Source organism: Chionomys nivalis, chromosome 3, assembly GCF_950005125.1.
Source record: "Chionomys nivalis chromosome 3, mChiNiv1.1, whole genome shotgun sequence".
Classification (NCBI taxonomy): Eukaryota; Metazoa; Chordata; class Mammalia; order Rodentia; family Cricetidae; genus Chionomys; species Chionomys nivalis.
The window spans coordinates 64,139,773-64,160,602 of record NC_080088.1 but is presented as its reverse complement, the minus strand read 5'-3'; the positions used below and the strand labels follow the sequence as shown (position 1 = coordinate 64,160,602).

At 44.1% G+C, this 20,830-nt stretch overlaps 1 protein-coding gene across 4 annotated transcripts in view; it reads right to left on the bottom strand.

The window, feature by feature from the left end:
• Atp13a3 (ATPase 13A3) overlaps positions 1-14,011 on the bottom strand; it is an 85,771-nt gene extending 71,760 nt beyond the window's left edge. For 3 of the 4 annotated variants that reach the window (XM_057764046.1, XM_057764049.1, XM_057764048.1), the window contains exons 1-2: positions 13,527-14,011; positions 12,781-12,825 (exon numbers count right to left, since the gene is read on the bottom strand). The gene's annotated coding sequence lies outside the window, so the exon portion shown is untranslated. Of the gene's footprint in view, positions 1-10,827; positions 10,847-12,780; positions 12,826-13,526 lie in introns of all 4 variants that reach the window. The other variant, XM_057764047.1, reaches the window with a different exon arrangement.
• Positions 14,012-20,830: the final 6,819 nt, after the last annotated feature.

The window sequence follows — 20,830 nt, the reverse complement described above, 5'->3', positions numbered from 1 at the left end:
AGTCAGCAGGTCACTGACATACATGGGTCACTGCATAGAATGCTCAAAGTTAGTATCTCTGTTCTTATTTCTCAAAATTAAGTGTGATATATGTGTACATTATTAGTAGTAACTACATGCTTAAAGTTACTAATGTATTTTAAGTGACTTCACTACAGTTGGAATGTCAAACAAAAAGTAATAGCATGTACAGAAAGGACTCAAAATACAGCAGCAGAGTGAACAGGAAGAGCCAGGATGAAAGAGGGAAATAGAGAATACTGGCAAGGAAAAGAAAAAAACAAGACAAGAAAATTTCCAGGGCTGGAGAGATGGCTCAGTGGTTAAGAACATTGCCTGCTCTTCCAAAGGTCCTGAGTTCAATTCCCAGCAACCACATGGTGGCTCACAACCATCCGTAATGAGGTCTGGTGCCCTCTTCTGGCCTGCAGACGTACACAGACAGAATATTGTATACATAATAAATAAATATTTTTTTTAAAAAAAAAAAAGAAAATTTCCAGAGAATTGATTAGATTCTTAAATCTTTAGTGTGTTTAGGAGATAGAAACCCCAGAAATATCTTCTAAGACAAGGTCTCATACATCACAGGCTGGCCTTCATCTTGTAGGTGCAACCTAGAATTCATGAGACTTTGATCCTCCTGCCTCCACCTTCTGGGTGCTGAACTTACAGGCCTGAGCACAATGCCTGGCCTATGTAGTGGATTGGGGGAGTGTTTAAAATCCTAGGCTTCTTGCATGTTAGGCAAGCACTCGACCACCCCAAGCTTCACTTCCAGTACCTCACTTTTTTTTCTTTACTAACAGAAAGCTTAATGTTTACTTTTAGTAACTCGGCATGGTTTACTTCAGGATTACTGCAGAGCTTTCAAAACACCAAAATTCATTTCATTCATGATCTTTACTACAGTATGACTCATATTTCACGCTTTCAGGCTTGACGATTTGAAGATTCAAACACAAAGGAGCAGAAAATCAGTAGGAAATTGTTCTTTACAAAAGACAGAACCCTGCATATTTGCAATTGTAGCTAACAAGCACTTGGAGCCCCTTGTCTGTTAGGAGAGAGCTGTACATTGAGGTAAGGTATGATTATAATGGACAGGCTGGCCTCTAACTCCAAATCTTCCTGAGTCAGCCTCCAAGGTAGCTGGATTAAATACACATATACCTGTCTTATGTGAACTTCAGAAATTGTATGAACGTGTTTTTCTGCTTTATTCTTTTTCTCAATTCAAATCATGCTATGTTGATTCACTGCAGTACAAAAGACCTCAACTAAGCTGGGCGGTGGTGGCACACGCCTTTAATCCCAGCACTGGGAGGCAGAGGCAGGCGGATCTCTGTGAGTTGAGACCAGCCTGGTCTACAAGAGCTAGTTCCAGGACAGGCTCCAAAACCACAGAGAAACGCTGTCTCGGAGAAAAAAGAAAAAAAAAAGACCTCAACTATATCCTAAGAAAAATTTTAAAATATACTCAGATAGCAAAGGCGGAAAAATCACTGGTTCAAGGTCAGCATAGGCTACCTAGCAAGACCATGCCTGTGGGATGAGTACGGGGTGTGGTGATACTTCATTTAATCCCAGCACTCATGAGGCAGAAGCAGTCAGATCCATGAGCAGGAAGCCAGCCACATCTCTCCATTGAGCTTCAGCCAGTGAAGGTTACATAGTACAATAAAAAAAATAATAACTAATATGTGTACAGGTATACTTAGTCTAGAACCACCTTCATCAGCATATACTCAATTTACTGATATTGCCAGGGCCTCACCCACACTAGGTAAGCACTCTACCACTGGATACTCTAGTACAATCCCAGGACTAAAGAATATCATTTGAGCCGTTTGTGGTGGCGCACGCCGGTAGGATTTGCTGAAGGAGGCAGAGGCAGGAGGATCACGAGTTCGAGGCCAGCCTGGGCTACACATTTTGGCGGGCGATGGTGGCGCATGCCTTTAATCCCAGCACTCGGGAGGCAGAGGCAGGCGGATCTCTGTGAGTTCGAGGCCAGCCTGGTCTACAAGAGCTAGTTCCAGGACAGGAACCAAAAAACTACAGAGAAACCCTCTCGAAAAATTAAAAAAAAAAAAAGTATCTTTTGAAAAACAAGAATGACATTGACAGTACTATCTTTCACAGGGTTATTTTCCAAAAACCCATTAAATCAATTTTTGCTACCAATAAAGCTGATGCCTTTATTCATGAGGAAAACAGTGACCCAGCTTCCAAGATGCCCTTTCTACCTCCCACAATTCTGCTTATCTGCAGTTTACCTTCTACTAACCTAAAAAAGGGGGCAAGTAGCCAGTTTACCAAGCTACCACTTCCTATGATCACTTAACTGCTAATATCCGCTGGCCTGTTTTATAACAGTGTCATCAGGGACAAAATACAGCACTACTGGAATGTCTGATGGCAACAACTGCCCATCAGTTTTTCAGCACTGATCTCTCATTTCCAGACTCAGATTCAACTTCTGCATGCTTGTTTACAGACAGCTAAAATTCAACCTTTCTTCAAAATATACTGCCCCTCAAATTTATCAGTTCATTCTCCACCTTAATGAGTATGATTTGTCTAAAACAAGTGACCTTGGACTTCACTATTTAACACCTTTATCAAACTGGTCATCATTTCTATTCTTTCCCATGCCCCTTCACCAGTCCCATCTCACTGACACTGTCTCAATTAAGGTCATTTTCCTAGTCTTCCTCAGTCACATCTATACGCAAACTAACTATAACCTCTATATAAGTCTCAACAGCTTGCCACTGTCTGCAATCATTTCTCAGATTTTAAGAGTGCCTCCAGAGCATTTCAAAAGATTCCCTGCTCATAAAAATTGAATAAATGGTGACTTAAAACACTGCTCTCTAGCTAGCATCTGAAGTCTCACAATGCAAAATATGAATTTCTCTACCAACGTGGAAGTAGGATCCAAAGTAAAAACTAATTACAAGACTTGTCAGAGCCTTTAGAATCTGTCACTTACCAAATACTGTCAATCACACTTACAAACTTTACGTCCCTTTCACAGAGAGCACAATGTGCAGCTCTTCAAATAGCGCTGCCACTTCCTGGCTCCATTCTTCTATATACAAATACTCTTTCTGCCAAGAACGCCTTTCCAAACCTAGCCTGGCTGAGGCACTGCTATTAATCCTTCAAGCCAACTCAAGCCTTAACTAAGCTTTGACTGTCCTTTCAATCTTCTAACTGAGGACTCCTCTCACTTTTCCCCATTACTCCAATTGTCAGAGCAGTTACCAAACACATCAAACTTAGCTTTAAAAGCGTTAAACTGATGATACTCAAGTCAGCACCTGGTAATGTAATCGAACGAATGAAACGAGTTAAGACCAGGTGTAGAGCCATTCTTTTTTTCTGGGCAAAAATCATACAATAAATTTTGGGTTTGGGTATGTTCCCAAACCCTATGCCCTTTCCCAACTAACTTAGCCAGATCCCTTCCTAATCTGTAACCCTCCCTTTACAACCTCATCACAATATTATGCCCATCAAATTAATTCCTCTTTCTCTCAAGAGCAGTTCTCCAATGCTGCGACCATTTAATATAGTTCCTCATGCTGTGGGGACTTGCAATCACAAAAATTACTGCTACTTCATATTTTGCTACTGTTATAAACTGCAATGCAAATATCTGATATGAGGAATAACTGATAGGCAACCCCAAAGGAGTTGTGACCCACAGGTTGAGAACCACTGCTCAAGTCATTCTGCTCCGAAGTATACAGAAGTGATAGCTAGGAACTGAAGAGGGTTCAGTGGGTAAAGTGCTTGGTAAGCCCTGTATGAGGATCAGAACCAATACAAAAAAAAACAGAACCTGGACTCAGCCTGAAGACAGGCAGATCTGTGAGGTTCACTGGCCAGCTAGTCTCGGATAGTGAGCGAGACAGTCTCAAAAAAAAAAAAAAAAAAAAAAAAAAGATGGAGAGGTGGTTCAATGTTTAAGAACCCTGGCTGAGGGTGATGGCGCCAGCACACGCCATTAGTCACAGCACTAAGGAGGCAGAGGCAGGCAGATAAGGCCAGCCTGGTCTACAAAGTGAATTCCGGGACAGAAAGGAATTCTACAAAGAAAAACCCGTCTCAAAAAAACAAACACAAAAGACCTAAGTTCTGCTTCACAGACCCCATAAAAAAGCCAAACATGGAAAGTCTAGTCAATCAGTGAGCTTCAAGTTCAGTGAGAAAGGCCCTGTCTCAAAAAATTAAGGTGGGGCCGGGCGGTGGTGGCGCACGCCTTTAATCCCAGCACTGGGAGGCAGAGGCAGGCGGATCTCTGTGAGTTCGAGACCAGCCTGGTCTACAAGAGCTAGTTCCAGGACAGGCTCCAAAGCCACAGAGAAACCCTGTCTCGAAAAACCAAAAACAAAAAAAAAAAAATTAAGGTGGAGAAGCCACAAGACACCCAATGTCACACCCCACCCCCACCCACAAACACCAAGACAAATGGCCACTGAGAAATATTTGAGATTGTCTTTTGGCCTCCACACAGATGCACACAATACCTGCAATACATGTGCACCTATATGCACACACAGGTATGTGCAGGTAAACACATACGCACAAAGTATGAAGTGTCTCCTAATAGTCTCAACTTTTAGCTAACCTTTTAATTATGTTTCATTCTTTGGTTTAACCCTAGGAAAATGACAGATTTTCATAAATACCTAGAAAAGGTGATAAACCTAATATGAATCTCTAAATAACAAAATGAAGAATAGATGTGAGGTTTGGTAGTATACCTATAAGTATTCCAGTGTAATCCGAACACTATAAAAGCTAAGGAGAAAGGCGGAAAGCTCATGACCAGCATTAGCTAAGCTACACAGAAGACCCTGTTTCAAATAAACAACAAAAACTAGAGAAAATATAAAGAGTGGATGTTTCAGTTCTGTCATACAGAAAGGATAACCCAAACAATACCTGAAGAGTCTAATGTAGCCAGGAACAGACACTGGTAACAGAAACAGTAAAAAGGGAGAACAGAGTATAAAACAAACCAGTTGCAACTGGGAAATGGTGGCGCACACCTTTAATCCCACCCCTAAGGGGGACAGGGAGGAGGAGGCAAGTGGCCATTTCCAGCTTCAAGGCAGTTTAAGTATTTCCCCCCCTGGGTAATTTTCCCCTACAGAGGCCTTCCTTCAGTGTGAACTTGAGGTCCAAAAAGCAGGACATAAGACATAATTTGATTCTAACTCAAATACAGATTAACCAGAAAGAACTAGGAGCTAAATGCAGTGGCAAAGACTTGTACTCTCATCTACTAGAGAGGCTAAGGCTAGAGACTAAAGTTCAGGCTTGCCTGACTACAGAGTGCAAGACCACCCTAGCCACTGTAAGACTGTAAGAAGACTTTTTTCCTTAAAAAAAAAATAAAGGCCAGGCGGTGGTAGCGCACGCCTTTAATCCCAGCACTTGGGAGGCAGAGGCAGGTGGATCTCTGTGGTTCGAGACCAGCCTGGTCTACAAGAGCTAGTTCCAGGACAGGCTCCAAAGCCACAGAGAAACCCTGTCTCGAAAAACCAAAAAAAAAAAAAAAAAAATAATAATAATAATAATAATAATAATAATAATAATTAAGGGCTTAGATCATAGCTCAGTGGTAGAATGTTTGCTTAACATGCAGGAAGCCCTATGCTCAATCCCCAGTACTGTGGAGGAAAAGATTAACAATCAAAATACTTGTCTTTTGTAGCAAAATAAAAAGTATTTTTCATATTTCACAAATGGGAAAAAACAAAGAATCAAGGATACTGTTAAAAAAAAAACTCAGACACATATGTGAAAAACATTCAAAGACTCATTTTAAAACCAACTAAAAATAGTATTAAGAAGCCGGGCGGTGGTGGCGCACGCCTTTAATCCCAGCACTCGGGAGGCAGAGGCAGGCGGATCTCTGTGAGTTCGAGTCCAGCCTGGTCTACAAGAGCTAGTTCCAGGACAGGAATCAAAAAGCTACAAAGAAACCCTGTCTCGAAAATTAAATAAATAAATAAGTAAATAAGTAAATAAATAAATAGTATTAAGAAATGTGACAAGCAATCAAAGGCAACTCTCCAAAGTTGGTCTCTATGCATCATAAATCTTAGGATCTGGGAGGCAGGAGCAGGTGTATCTCTATGAGTTCAAGGCCAGCCTGGTCCACAGAGTGGGTTTCAGGACAGTCAGGGCTACACAGAGAAACCCTGTCTCTAAAAACAAAAAACATAAAAAAGAACTTGGTTCTCCATAGAGCAGTGATTCTCTTACTAATGCCACAACCCTTTAAATACAGTTCATTTTGTGGAGACCCCCAACCATAAAATTATTTTCACTGCTACTTCATAACTATAATTTTGCTAGTTATGAATCATGAATATTTGATATGCAGAATGTGATATGCAACGCCCCCAACAGGGGTCACAGAGTATCACACTGAATTCTGAGATGTGCTGTTATGTCAGGATCACAGTCTCTGCCTCTACAAGTTGGTTTGACCATCCATACACATGCAATAAGCCAACTGAAACAGTCAAAATTAGTAGTGAAAACAGAGATTTGGTCAATGTGCTGGTGTAAGGAGGGACAAAGTGATGCAGCGACCCCTGGTCAAGTTCATCTTCTGGGTCTTAACCATGAGAAGGAAGCCAGAGTTCCATATTTCTACTAAGCAGTCCAGGTCAAGGTGTGGTTCCTGTAAGGTAGTATGTCAAGTTGTAACTTTTTTTCCAGGGGGAGATTTGTGCCCATCCATTGATCACCCTTCCCTACACACAGGGTCTTATGCTTTAGGCTTTCTCTTCCTGGGGGAGCTCTAATTTCACAATGCACACTGTTTCAGTAGTCCAATGGACTGTGTCCCTTTAGAATATTTTCACCTTTGCCAGGCTGGTTACAGTGTCACTACTAGAATACAAAAATGAACCCTGACTCTGGCCAAGACAGACTGAAATCAACCCTTTATTAATATGCCATTTACCTCCCCAGACACCAGCTTCTGTTGGCAGTCTAAATTGTCTGTTACCTCTCAGCATTATATTTTCTGCTCTTGAACCTTTATTTTAATGTCCAATGCTTTTGTGAAGAAAACAAGAAAAAATAAAAAGAGTAAATTCAGTCTACTAAGGCACAATTTGTTCTTTCTGAACCTTTCTTTCCTAACTATTCTATGTCATATGATTGCTCATTCCAAAGACTTACAGAAAAGAATTGAGAGAAAGTTCTGATTAAAAGGTTAACTTCATACCCTAAAAGCTATTTATCAAGCTGTTTTACCACCTCAAATTATACCAAAGGTTCAAATATGACCCGTGGGATGCCAAGAGATCTGGTGTTAGAACGTTCTGGGGAACTTTGCAACAATTCCCATTCTCAGATAACTTTAGTTTCAGGTATGTGTATTTTTGGATAGCTTTCTTCTTCACTCCCATTTTTCAAGACTAAGAATAATTATAAAAATAAAGTTTAAACTATCAGAGTAGGAGTCATGCTTATGTCAATTCATGATATTTTATCCTTTTTGTTATTTTATTTTTGTTCTGTTACTGTGAGTCAAGGTCTTGTTAGGTAGTAGTACAGGCTAGCCTTGAATTTATGGTGAGCCTTATGTCAGCCTCTTGAGCCAGCGTTACTATACCCAACTTGTTTTGTTTTGAGCCAAAGTACCACCAGGCTGGTTCTGAACCACTAGCCTCATATCCTCATGCCTTAGCCTCCCCAGTCATAAACTACACACTCACAACACTGTGCCCAGCCATATACATTACTTCTATTTTTAATATCAGTAATGCCAAATTTGTAACTAACACCTTACATCAGATTATCATTAACATCAGGATATTCTACCTTTTAAACACCTACTTTCCTCAAGATTAAGTTATGGCTCAGCAGTTAAGATCACATACGCCTCTACCAGAGTACCCAAGTCTGATTTCAAACACCCCACATCAGGCTGCTCACAACTGCCTGTAACCCCATCTCCAAGGAATCTAACACCTCTGGCCTCTATAGGCACCGGAACTCCTAAACACAGACACAATTTTTTAAAAATAAGGGGGGCGGAGAGGCCTGGAGAGATAGCTCAGCAGATAAAAGCACTTTTTCCAGCTAGACATGGTGGCACATGCCTTTAATTTTAGCACTCAAAGGAAGGCAGATGCAGGAAGATCTCTGTAAATTCAATGCCATATTGTTCTACATAGCAAGCTCCAGGACATACAGGACTACATAGAGACCTGGTCTCAACCCCTGCCCCTAGCCCCCCTCCAAATTTGTTGCTCTTGCAGAACTTAGGTTCAGTCCTCAGCACCCACATGGTGGTTCATAACCTTCATAGGCCCAGTTCCAGGGATCTTCCAGCCTTTCCTCCTTTCTAGCCTCCTTAGGCACAAGGCATGCACATGGTATACAAACATAAATGCAGGCAAAACATTCATAAAATAAAAGCACTTTTGTATTTTGTAAAAAGTAAATTTTTTTTTCTTTTTGGTTTTTCGAGACAGGGTTTCTCAGTAGCCATGGAGCCAGTCCTGGAACTCATTCTGTAAACTAAGCTGACCTAGAACTCACAGAGATCCGCCTGCCTCTGCCTCAAGTGCTAGGATTAAAGACATGTGCCAGGTCCAGCAAATCAATAAAATTTTTAAAAGATTAAATAACCTTAGAATACTTCGTATTTCTACCTGAATTCTGAACTTCTCTCTCAAAGTAAAAGAATTCAAGTAAGATTTCCTTGCTTCTTATGTATTATTATCTGGATAAGTTTAGGTGGCTAATCAGAACATGGCTTTGATTATTACATAGTTAGTTACTCTCTGTATAGAGGCCAGTTAGCTTCAATTAACAGAAAGTTACAAAAAACTCCTGTAGCCACCTTATAGATCAAGATTTAGCTAGATCAGATACGGCATACATTAGTTCCCTTAAACGAACTGGGCAGTACAAGACCTCCCAGTGCACACATGGAATCAGACTTTGTATGTTTTTTCCTATACAAACATGTCTATTAATTTATAAATTAAGCACAGTAAGATTATCAATAATAACAGAGCAACATAACATACTGTAATGAAAGCTATGTGAATGTTTCCAATTTTTTTTCCTCTTAAAATATCTTATCTTTAACTTAAGAAAGCAATTTCTAGTTTTTCTTTGGATAATCTGAATTGCTAGCTAAATAAATAGGGATCCTTACAACTAAAATATCACATCAGTCTATTTATTGGTTACAATTTGGCTAATAAGCAACTGGTAGGCACAAACAGCAAGTATACTGGACCAGTAGTTGACTGACTCATGGCTAGGCCAGAACAATGGGACAGTACAAAATTTCATCATTATTCAAAATAATACAAAACTTAAATGTCTAAATCAGTGGCTCTAAACCTTCCTAATGCTGTGACTTTTTAACAGTTCCTCATGTTATGGTAACCCCAACCATAAAATTATTTTTGTTGCTACTTCATTACTGTAATTTTGCTATAGATCGTAGTATTATTTTTGGAGATAGGTTTACCAAAAGGGTTGCAACCCACATGTTGAGAATCACTAGTGTAGAAGGTTTCTTTCTGGAATTTTCCATCTAATATTTTCAAACCACAGGTGAATGATGTTAACTAAAACTACAGAAGGTTAAATTATTGGTGGGTGCTGTGTAGAAAGAATACTAAATAGAATACCTTTCATCACTAGAATTCTAGGGTACATCAAGTGTATCAACAGATGTTAGACACTAAATTAACCACTTCTAGTGTACCTCAACAAAAGTGTTCTTGAAAATAAATGCTAAGCTGTTAACGCATGCTCAATGTGTGGTCTAGCCACATACAAGGTGTAGGACACCGAGTATACTGCCAAACCATCTGGTTTACAGGCCTGAAATAACAGGTCTACAATCCCAGCTACTTAGAAATTCTGGACAGGAGAGGTTCAAGTGAAGGCTATCCAGGGATACACCGCAAGTTCAAAGCCAATCTGGGCAAGTAAGTTGAAACCTTACAGCCAAAGGGGCTAGAGATAAAGCTCTGAATAGTGTTTGCCTACCATCTGTGAAGCCCTGAATTCAAATTTAAATACAACAAAACAGAATCCATTGTACATAAGACCATAGAGCTAGGAAGTGGAGTTGCATGCCATTAATTCCAGCACTCAAGAGAGAGAGGCAGGTCTATAACTGAGTTCGAGCAACCTGGTCTACAGAGCTAGTTCCAGAACAGCCAGGGCTGCAGAGAAATCCTCTCTTGAAAAAGAAACAAAGTAAAATAAAAACATCAAGATTACTTGTCTTCCAATATTTTGGTTACCTTTCAGATTTTATTTCACTATCACCCAACACTGGGGAAAAATACAGATGAAGACAAATTCCCCGGTGTGCTCTCCTGCCATGCTCTGACCACTGGCTGGGTTCCATGAGTGCAGTAATGCGATCCCAGCACCTTGCTAAGATTATTATTTATTTCAGGAATGAAGCATGTTCTTCGGTGGTTTCAAAGCCACCATGATATAAAAACACAATGCACAAAATGGGAAGAAGAAAGGAACTCTGAGTGTCAGGAGAGCTAAGTGCTCCTTTCTTTACATAGGCTGTTAACCCTCAAGTCTCTTTGAAATGTTACCACTCTTTGTAAATTGGAATTAAAGAGGAAAGGAGAAAAAAAGAGCAGTTAAGCAATTTACAGTTTAAGGACTTTGAAGACAGTCACAATCTAAGTTTAACACTACTTTCTGCAACACAGAAGTTATTTCTAGGTTTATCAAAGTGTATGACAAAACTTCAGTTTCCTCATCTAGAAAATGAAGTTCAATACTTACCAAGTATTTATTTTAGAGCCTAGCATACCGTTGGCATTGATTGGCAAAGTTAAAAAAAAAAAAAAAAAAAAAAAGCAGTAATCAGTCTGGTCTGATTCCTAAATTTCATGCAAATTATTACAATTTTCTATAGTTATCAGTTTTATGTAGATCAGGCTAGCCCTAAACAGTCTGTGGCTGAGGATTACAAGCATTTGACATTACACCCAGGATTTTACCCAGTGCCTCATGGAGAATAGTTAGTTTACCAACTGAACTATATCCAGAACCAAACACTTATCCACTGAAGAATCAATATATGAAAAATATACGTTTGGGGCTGCTGAGGTGACTCAGCAGTTAAGAGCACCTACTGCTCTTCCAAGGACCACGGATCAGTTCTCAGCACCCACGTGGCAGTTCACAACTGTCTGTATCTCCAGTTCTAGGGAATTCAATACTCTCACACAGACATACAAGCAGGCAAAACACCAAGGCACATAAAATAATTAAAAAAATTTGGAAAGCTGTCATTACCTAATGAACTTTTTTAATGCTAAAATCAGATAACAGAACCAAGTACCACAGACATTGAGTTTTGTTCTAATAACTATGAAACTAGTCTCATGCCAATATAGAAACTTAATTTCAAGCTAGTTCTAAATTAAAACTTCAATTTGTTACTGGTTGACCTGGACAAAAAAAAAAAAAAAAATCATTCTACAACACCAATTTGAAGCTTATCAACTTTGTTTTCAAAATATACTGTTATTCAATGTTTTCATCTAATTATAACTGTACTACTTAAATGAAGCAATTAAAATAATACTTTCCATGCCCAATCCCATTTACCAAATATAAACGCTGATGTTCTGACAAAGTTTAGAATCTCAACTACTTCATCTTCAACTTAACCTAATGAAGAATGATGGGGGAAGGGGGATAACAGATGTTAATACCAAAGAAGCAAACTTTACCCTCTAAGCTAAACGCTAAGGAAAGATCATGGAGGCCAACCTGGGTGTACATAGCCAAACCTTACTTTTCTTCTTCTTCTTCTTCTTTTTTTTTTTTTTTGGTTTTTCGAGACAGGATTTCTCTGTAGTTTTGGGGCCTGTCCTGGAACTAGCTCTTGTAGACCAGGCTGGCCTCGAACTCCCAGAGATCTGTCTGCCTCTGCCTCCCGAGTGCTGGGATTAAAGGCGTGCGCCACCACCACCTGGCAGCCAAACCTTACTTTAAAGAAAATTTTTTTCTTCATTTTCTACAAAAATCATTATTAGATTTACTATTTCAAAAAACTTTCAAAAACTGATGAACTTTTGAAGTTATTGTTAAACCCAGATGGGCTGTCCACACAATCTATTTTGGCAACCACAGCCTATTCAGCAAAGTAATAATCCTCAAAAAGAATGCTACGCATAGTCCAGAAAGATAAAATTAACATGGTATTTTAGCAAAGATGTTCTAATCAAAGGTACACTTTTAATGATGTACTGGCCCTTCAAAAATAAAGTCACACTGGAATTAGAGCTCAGCAGTAAAACAGTGATAACTGCTCTTACAGAGAACCCGGAGTGTGGGCAGGGGGCTCACACCACCTGTAACTCCAGTTCAAAAGGGTCTGACCTCCAAGGGCACCCACACATGTTAAATACATACTAATAGACACATACAGAAATAAAAATACTTTAAAATAATAAGCTTTCATGCTAGCCATAAACCCTCTAGAAGAATGTTCATCTTAAAAAGTCCCCACATTTCTTGGATTTAAAAAAAAAAACGTAACTTCCTGTCCTGTAGATCAAAAATCACCATTAACATACTCAAATATGTTCCATTCAGTCCAGAATCGTATAAGTTTCTAGGTTTATGGTTCCATTCCCATTTACTTTGCACTAACATAAACCACTAAATATAGTTCTAAATCTCAAACATTAATGATTAATAGCTAATTATATAAGTGACTCATACCTCTTATGTCCAGACACCCAAGATCCTAGGACGCTTCTGTCAGTCCTAAGGGAAAAGGAAACAATAAACACCTGTCACAAAAGCTTTCCAAATTGGGAAGCCCCGAACAGTTACTGTCAATGCCCAGTGCTATTCCTTCCCTCCCTCCCAACTCCACACCCCCCACCATAAAAGATACCGTTCAGCCCACAGCCTGTCTGTGTGAAGGGCAGACCACAAAGTCCTAGCGGAAAGGGCTCCGAATCTTTCTAGCCCTCACGGTATGGCCTGGCTCTTCACAATCTCCAGCGCTGACACCTCATTATGTCCGAAGTCACTTTTCCTTTCTGGGCCTCGGTTAGCTATAAAGTGTGCTGATACCCATAGGAATCTACTACTACTCCGTGGCCGGGGCCGAACTTGGACTCGTCGGCACCAGCACGAACCCGTCAGGGGCCCTGCCCACCCTCTTCATCGGGACACATCACCTTCTAGACTTTCTCGAGCGGCTGACCCGTCAGCCCGGGCCGCACGCAGCGGATGCAACTCCAGGCCTCCACAGCCAGCCAGCCACACGTGGTCCCAGACAGTGCCGGGTCCCGTCGCCCTCTCCCCGTCACACACACCTTCCCTGAGAGGTGATGTCCAAGTCGGGCCGTGGAAGCAGCCACCTGGTACCCGCCATCCGGGGCGACGCAGCTCGCCTTCTCCAGCCTCCCCCATCACCTTGGCCACCCGTCCCACACCCCGCTCGCCCAACCACTCACCAGTCGCGCCGCCGTGCTGACTCCTCGGCGGCCTCCCGGCCCGGGCAGCCAAAAGGCCGCAGGGGGCCGGGCGGCCGCTTTCACCGCCGCCGCCGCCGCTGCCGCCTGTCCTCAACCCAGCCCCATCGCCCTCGGCCAGCGCCGGCGGCCGCGGGTCGCTCAGGCTCGAGGCGCCGCCGCCGAGCGTCGCGGCTCGGACTGTGGGGACGGAGCGGCCGCGGCGGGGCTCCGGGCCGCACCGGGAGCAGGGGCGTTCGCGCTCCGCTCGTCGGCGCCTGCGGCGGCGGCGTGCAGCCGGGCAGGGCAAGAACGAACAAGGGAGCGCGTCGCGGAAGACCGGCAGGGGAGGAGGGGGAGACGGTCTGCGCGGAAAAAAGGCCTCCCGCCGTCGGCGACGAAGCGGACCCCCTCCCCGCGGCCACGGCGCCCGGTCACGCTGCGGGGAGGGCCGGCGGGCACACGGGGAGCACCCTGCGAGCTCAGGACTCCCGCGCCGGATGTGAGGTCACGTGATTGCCTCATCCCAGCGCCGAGCGCGGAGGGACCGTCAGGGGGCGGGGCGACTCTCCGGTCCCGCCCACCTCGCAATCGGGCCCCCAGCCTGCCTAAACGAGAGTAGCTAGCGGGAGGCACTCGGGAAGAGCGCTTTGCTGGGATGCTGCTCCGGGCTTGTTCTGCGAGGGTCTGTGAACTGTGTGTGTCTTGCCAGGCACAGAGGAGGTCATAGTCCAAACCCCTATTTTAGGAACAAAGAAACTGAGACCCAGAGTGCTGACTTGCCTAAGGTGACGACAGTGAAGAGAGGACTCCTGTGCTAACTAGGTGAAGAGAGAAGTCCTAGCTCCGGGGCCACATTCTTTCCCTCCTTTATCCGCCCCCCCCCCACCTACACCAAAAAGAACACTTTAATTCCATTGGAACTCCTGGCCCAGCCCGCGGGCGTGGGACAGAGAACAGAGTCAGGTAGGCAAGAGAAAGCTTCCACACCGGAGACCGCCTGAGCCTCAGGGAGGAGTTTTCCGACAGTGCTAGATGCAAATTAAATACTTCCCTCCACTGGAGACTTATCTCGGGGCACTACCCCGCCCGGATATTCAAATCGCGGGTTTGGGTTTTCATTGCCTTCCGCTCTGCTCTGCGCGGCGCCGAGCGCGGGTAGCTGAGCTTGCCACCTGCTGCCTCCAACTCCGCCATCTTTCCGCCCTGAGTCCACCTCACCTGCGTACCAGACGCCTGGTCATCACCTGTTATTGTTCTCCCGCCTTCCTGCAAACATAACTCTTAGCTGCTTGAAGGTCTTAGAGGACGGAACAGCACGTGCTCAACCCTGTTCCCCATACTTAGGCTTAGTCCGCCAGGGGCAAGGAGCTTCCAAGCTAGTCATCTCTTTAGGACTCTTGGTCCAGAGCACAGAATGGCACCTCGTTTGGGTCAGCACAGTGTCCCAGAACCATGGCACTAACACGCTTCATTTAGGAGCTAAAAGGATGTTGCCCCTGCCCTCCACTTGCTGCCCTCCACCCACAGCAGTGGGGTCCTGGATGGTGACCAGGAAATTTCTTGCCAGATGATATGGCCCTCACACTAAACCAAGATAAGCCACAGCTGTGTATTCCCAGCTTGCCACAAGGTTTCAAACTTGAGTGTGTGTTTCTTGTGCTGGAGTAAGAATGTGGCATAAGGATTAGGGTAGCCTGGGTAGGGCCAAGCCTACTCCTTCCCCACACATACTCCTTCCAGTCCCTTCGCTCCTGGTTAGTTACCTCCCAGATTTTAAACGAGCTCAAGTCTCTCTAGGCCCTACAAATGTCAAGGCAACCATCCACTTATAGAGTGCCCTCCAGTCAGCTGCCAAGTTTTTCTGACCCATTCACGCACACATTTTGAACAGTACCCACCCCCCACCCCCGCCTCATTCCTCAACTCTTGGCAAACTGACCACACACACACACAGAGAGAGAGAGAGAGAGAGAGAGAGAGAGAGAGAGAGAGAGAGAGAGAGAGAGAGAGAGAGAGAGACCCATCACCAGCCATTGTGGCAGAAATGCTTCTTCCTCTGTACCACCTCTCTGCACCCCTGGGTGTTCTCACCTTCTACTCCCTCCGTTTGTAGACACTGTGCTCTCCCAGTTCTCAAGTCTCAGTACCTAAGACCTCTGCCCTCTTCAGTGGCATTCTTAAGTGCCACCAATTGTGAAGCAGCACCTGAAATGCATGGCAGCCCTCAGCCCACAGCTGCACTCACTCTGCCTCACTTGCTCTGGAGAATCATCTCACCTCTGTTGTCAACTCCCAAAGCAGCCAGAGCTCGCTCACTCTCTCTCTCCCTCTCTCTCTCTCTCTCTCTCTCTCTCTCTCTCTCTCTCTCTCACACACACACACACACACACACACACACACACAAACACACATTTGCTTTGTTTCGTTTTGTTTTTCAAGACAGGGTTTCTCTGTGTGTAGATCTGGCTGTCCTGGAACTTGCTCTGTAGACCAGGCTGGCCTCGAACTCACAGAGATCTGCTGTTTCTGCCTTCCAAGTACTGGGATTAAAGGAATGTGCCACCACCACTGGGTCAGACCTCTTCAAGAAAGAAAGAAGAAAGAAAGAAAGAAAGAAAGAAAGAAAGAAAGAAAGAAAGAAGGAAAGAAAGAAAGAAAGAAGCAGAGACTCAAATATCCAACTACTTCCATGCATCTCTATCTAGAGCTCAAAAGAGAAACACCAATGGTGTGTCCAAAATTGAACTTGTCCTCTGCCTTATAACTGCCCCTTTCAAAGCTATTAGCACCACCATCACACAGCCATCTGAATTAGAAAGTTAGGAATGAATGAGTCACCCCTGACGAATCGCTAAGCCCTATCTAGTTCTCCTCGAATTCCTACCTCCATTCCACTGGCACCCATCCTTTCTGAGCTATGCCGCTTGGCAGCCTCCCACCAGCCTTCTTCAGACAAGCCCATCCTCCATCCTGCCTAAAGTGCACGCCTACCTAAGAAGGTCAATGCACTCAGGCTTTTATTTTTATTACACTTGTTAGGGGTGGGGGGGCACATCATGGCACAAGTGTGGGTGTCAGAGAACATCGTTTTGGAGTTGGTTCTCTGGTCACAGGGTCACAAGGATGGAACTCAAGGGGACAAGCCTGGCAGTCCCTATACCAACTATCTTACAGTCCAGCACTCGGGCTTTTAAAAGACACTAAGAGCCCACACCTGGTGATACATGCCTGTAAAATCAGCAACTGGGAGGTAGAAGCATGGTGAGTTTGTAGCCAGCTTGGACTATACGAGACCCTGTCTCAAAACAACAAAATAAACCAACAACCCCGAAAAGCCCAGACTTCAAGATGAAGTCAAATTTCTCAAACTAAGGCAGCTCACATGGGGCAAGGGAACTCCTGGAAGAAATAATGCAGTTAAATATCTCAAGAAGTTCTTTGCTACAGATGTTTTGAGTATGGGGAGAAGAGAATCTGAGCACTGGCCTGGGGAGGAGACGTAGAGTCAGGCTGAGGGAAGACACAGAGAAGAGAGTCCCCTAACAGTACCGAAAGTGACGAGAGCTGCTCTTAAAATCTTTGGAAGCGCTGGGCGGTGGTGGTGCATGCCTTTAATCCCAGCACTCAGGAGGCAGAGGCAGGCGGATCTCTGTGAGTTCGAGACCAGCCTGGTCTACAAGAGCTAGTTCCAGGACAGGCTCCAAAACCACAGAGAAACCCTGTCTTGAAAAAAAAAAAAATCTTTGGAAGCTAGAGCAATACACAGCCTATCACATTTCTGGGCCGCAGACTTCTGTCATGCTAGACCCAGGCTTTCCTTTCTCTGATCACTATGTAAGGCCCCACCCAAGCTAAGTATGTTGGTCCACACCTAAAATTGAAGCTTTTAGGGAATGAGTCAGAAGGATCCTGTGAGTGCTGGAGTTCAAGGCCAGCCAGAGTAATGTACTGAGACTGCACCTCCAAAAGAAGAAAAGGAAACAGCATCAAAACACTCAACCCAGGACCACAAACACAGATAATAGTCCTCCAGTCACATTTGACCATTCTTGCCACAAAAAGTTTTCCATTGTCAAAATCCATCTTCACTTTTTCTCAAACCCCAACCCCTCCCATCACTTTATCGCCTGTGTCATCAAAACTGCAAATCATCTATAGATACTCATGCTCATCCCCTTCCCCAGATCCACACGTCACCCCAATACTCCATCTAGTTCTTTTTTCTCATTCTAAAGACACAAAGGCCCCTCCTGATAGAGTTCTCTCTATAAGTGATTCTCAACCTTCCTAATGCTGGAACCCTTTAATACAGCCCCTCATGTTGTGGTGGCCCACAACCATAAAATTATTTTTGTTGTTATTTCATAACTTTGCTACTGCTATGAGTCATAATATAAATATTTTTGGAGGTAGAGGTTTGCCAAAGGGGTCACAACGCTCAGGTTGAGAACCACTGCTCTATTTAAGTTCAGGGTCAGGCCCCAAGGAGGTCACCACTGTTCTCAATGCCAGGGGACTCTTTGTGTTTCTAGAGTTATTAATGTATAAATATATTACTATTAATACCCACACACACACACCCCTGACAGAATTCATCACCCCATCTTTCATTTTTATTCACTTTTTTATTTTATGTATTTTGCCTGCATGTATGTCTGTGTACCACATGTCTGACTGATGCCCTTGGAGACCAGAAGAGGGTGTCATCTCCTGGAACTGGAGTTACAGACAGGCGTGAGCTGCTATGTAAGTGATGAGAATTGAACCTGGATCCTTTGGAAGATAGCCAGTTCTCTCCAGCCCATTATTTATTTTTCAGATGGAGTCTCTGTCACCCTGGCTGGCCTGGAACCCACTATGTAGGCCAGAATGGCTCGAAATCTGTGGCAGTCCTCCAGGTAGACATGAGATTCCAGGCATGTTTGCTTATGTAGTCTTGGAATTCTTCCTCTTTGTTATCCCTTTCCTGTGTCTGTCTGTCTGCCTCTCTCTCTCTCTCTCTCTCTCTCTCTCTCTCTCTCTCTCTCTCAGAGCCAAAGACGACAGCACCTCTGGTGTACATAGTAGCATATTCTTTCCAGGTAACCTTGTCTACCGTGGCCCAGGTCTGTGAAGGCCAGAGGCACTAGACCTCCTTAAGCTAAAGTTACAGGTGCCTGTGAGCTACCCAGTGTAGGTGCTGAGAATTGAACTTGAGTCCTCTGGAAGAACAGCAAGGGCTCTCAACCAGTGTGTTAGCTCTCCAGCCCTATCGTTTCCTTCTTTTGCTGTTTGTTTGTTTGTGTTTTATTTTGTTTTTTGGTTTTGAGACAAGGTTTCTTTGTATAGCTCTGTTTGTCCTGGAATTCACTATGTAGACCAGTCTAGTGGGAATTCAGAGATCAGTGTGGTTTATTTGTTTTGTTTTTTTTTTTTTTTTGGTTTTTTCGAGACAGGGTTTCTCTGTGGTTTTGGAGCCTGTCCTGGAACTAGCTCTTGTAGACCAGGCTGGTGTCGAACTCACAGAGATCCGCCTGCCTCTGCCTTCCGAGTGCTGGGATTAAAGGCGTGCGCCACCACCGCCCGGCGATCAGTGTGGTTTTGCCTCTGCTTCTGGAGTGCTCAGACTATGTATGACACCACACAGGGGCATGTCTCTTAAATATACCCTTTCTTTGTTTGATTGTTTAATGAGAGGGTCTCTAGTTTCCCAGGCTGTCCTTGAATTTGTTATGTAGATAAAGAGGACTTTGAACTTCTGATCTTCCTGCCTCCACTCACTGAGGAGGGCATTGACAAGTATGGGTTTATGAAATGCTAGAGACAGAACCCAGGGCTTTGTGAATGCTACACACAGTTTCCCAACCGAGCTGCTTTTTTTTTTTTTTTTTGGTGGGGGAGGTGTTTTGAGACAGAGTTTCTCTGTAGCTTTGGAGCCTGTCCTGGAACTAGCTCTGGTAGACTAGGCTGGCCTCGAACTCACAGAGATCCACCTGCCTCTGCCTCCCGAGTGCTAGGATTAAAGGCATGAGCCACCAACGCCGGGCTCCGAGCTGCTTTCTAAGCCCATTTTCGGTTGTTGAAGCGGTTTCATGCATCCCATGTTTTCCTCAAACTTGCTATGCAGGTAAAGATGATCTTGACTTCCTTCCTCTACCTCCCAAGTGCTGGAATTAGAAGTATGTATCATCACTGGGTGCGGTGGCGCACACCTTTAATCCCAGCACTCACCAGAGGCAAAGATCTTTGTGAGCTCTAGGACAGCCTAGTCTACAAGGTGAGTTCCAGAACAGCGAGGGCTGTTACACAGAGAAGTCTTGTCTCCAAAAACAAACAAAAAAATTTATGTACCATCAGGCTGACTAACGTACTACACTTTTCTTATCTACTACTGTCAAAGGACACCTCGGTTGAGTCTGTATCTTGGCTGTTGTGACTCTCATTGAATGTGAGAGTACAGGCATCCCAGTCGTGGGACTGATTTCATTTCCTTTTGGTCACTGTCCTTTTTATTTCCTACTCTTTCACGAGCCACTGCAGATCTAATATGCCGTTCCAAATCTGTCCACATGTCTCCACGTCCGTTACCACCATAACAATCCCAGTCACCCCCACCCCTCAAGTGGAACTTGCAGTTGCTCCAGAGCTGATTTCTCCATCGTCACCCTTGCCACTTGCAATCCATCTCACATCCTGCGCATGCGTGGGAGCATCGCTGCCGAAGACAGCTTTTAATGGCTGCCCGTTTCCCTGAGAATAAAGCGGAAATTTCGGTGGCCTACAAAGTCCAGGCCTTTCCCCATTCGCTGGCACTGGGCCATCCTCACCCTGAGTCCCCTGTCCACCTTCCTCATCCTTATCACATGGTCCTCTCTCAGTTCCTCATGCACACCAAGCTCTTTCCTGCCTCAGAGTCTTTGCACAACCTCCTCTCTCTCTCCCTTCCCTTTTCTCCTTTTGTGAGCTAACTCTTACGACCTCGTCTCTGGGCTTAGACACTCAGGCATCAGATCCCGAGAAAGTGCCAGCCCCTCCTGGCCCTTTGTTTGCCTCCATCTCCTTTGCCCCCTCTATAACCATCCTCACAGTCTTACTTACCAGCACGCGTTTATTTAAATCTGTCTGTCCTGTTAAACTCTGACCTCCGGGAAGATGGGAACCGTAGACTAGGGCTGTAGTTTAGTGGCAAGGCACTTGCAGAGCATCCACAAGGCCCTAGGTTCAATTCCCAGCACTAACAGAAACAAAAGAAAGTGAAGATAGATCCATTTGTGGTTCCAGTGTCTTTCAAGAAGAGGCGTTGAAAGGGAAGATGAGGGCTGGTG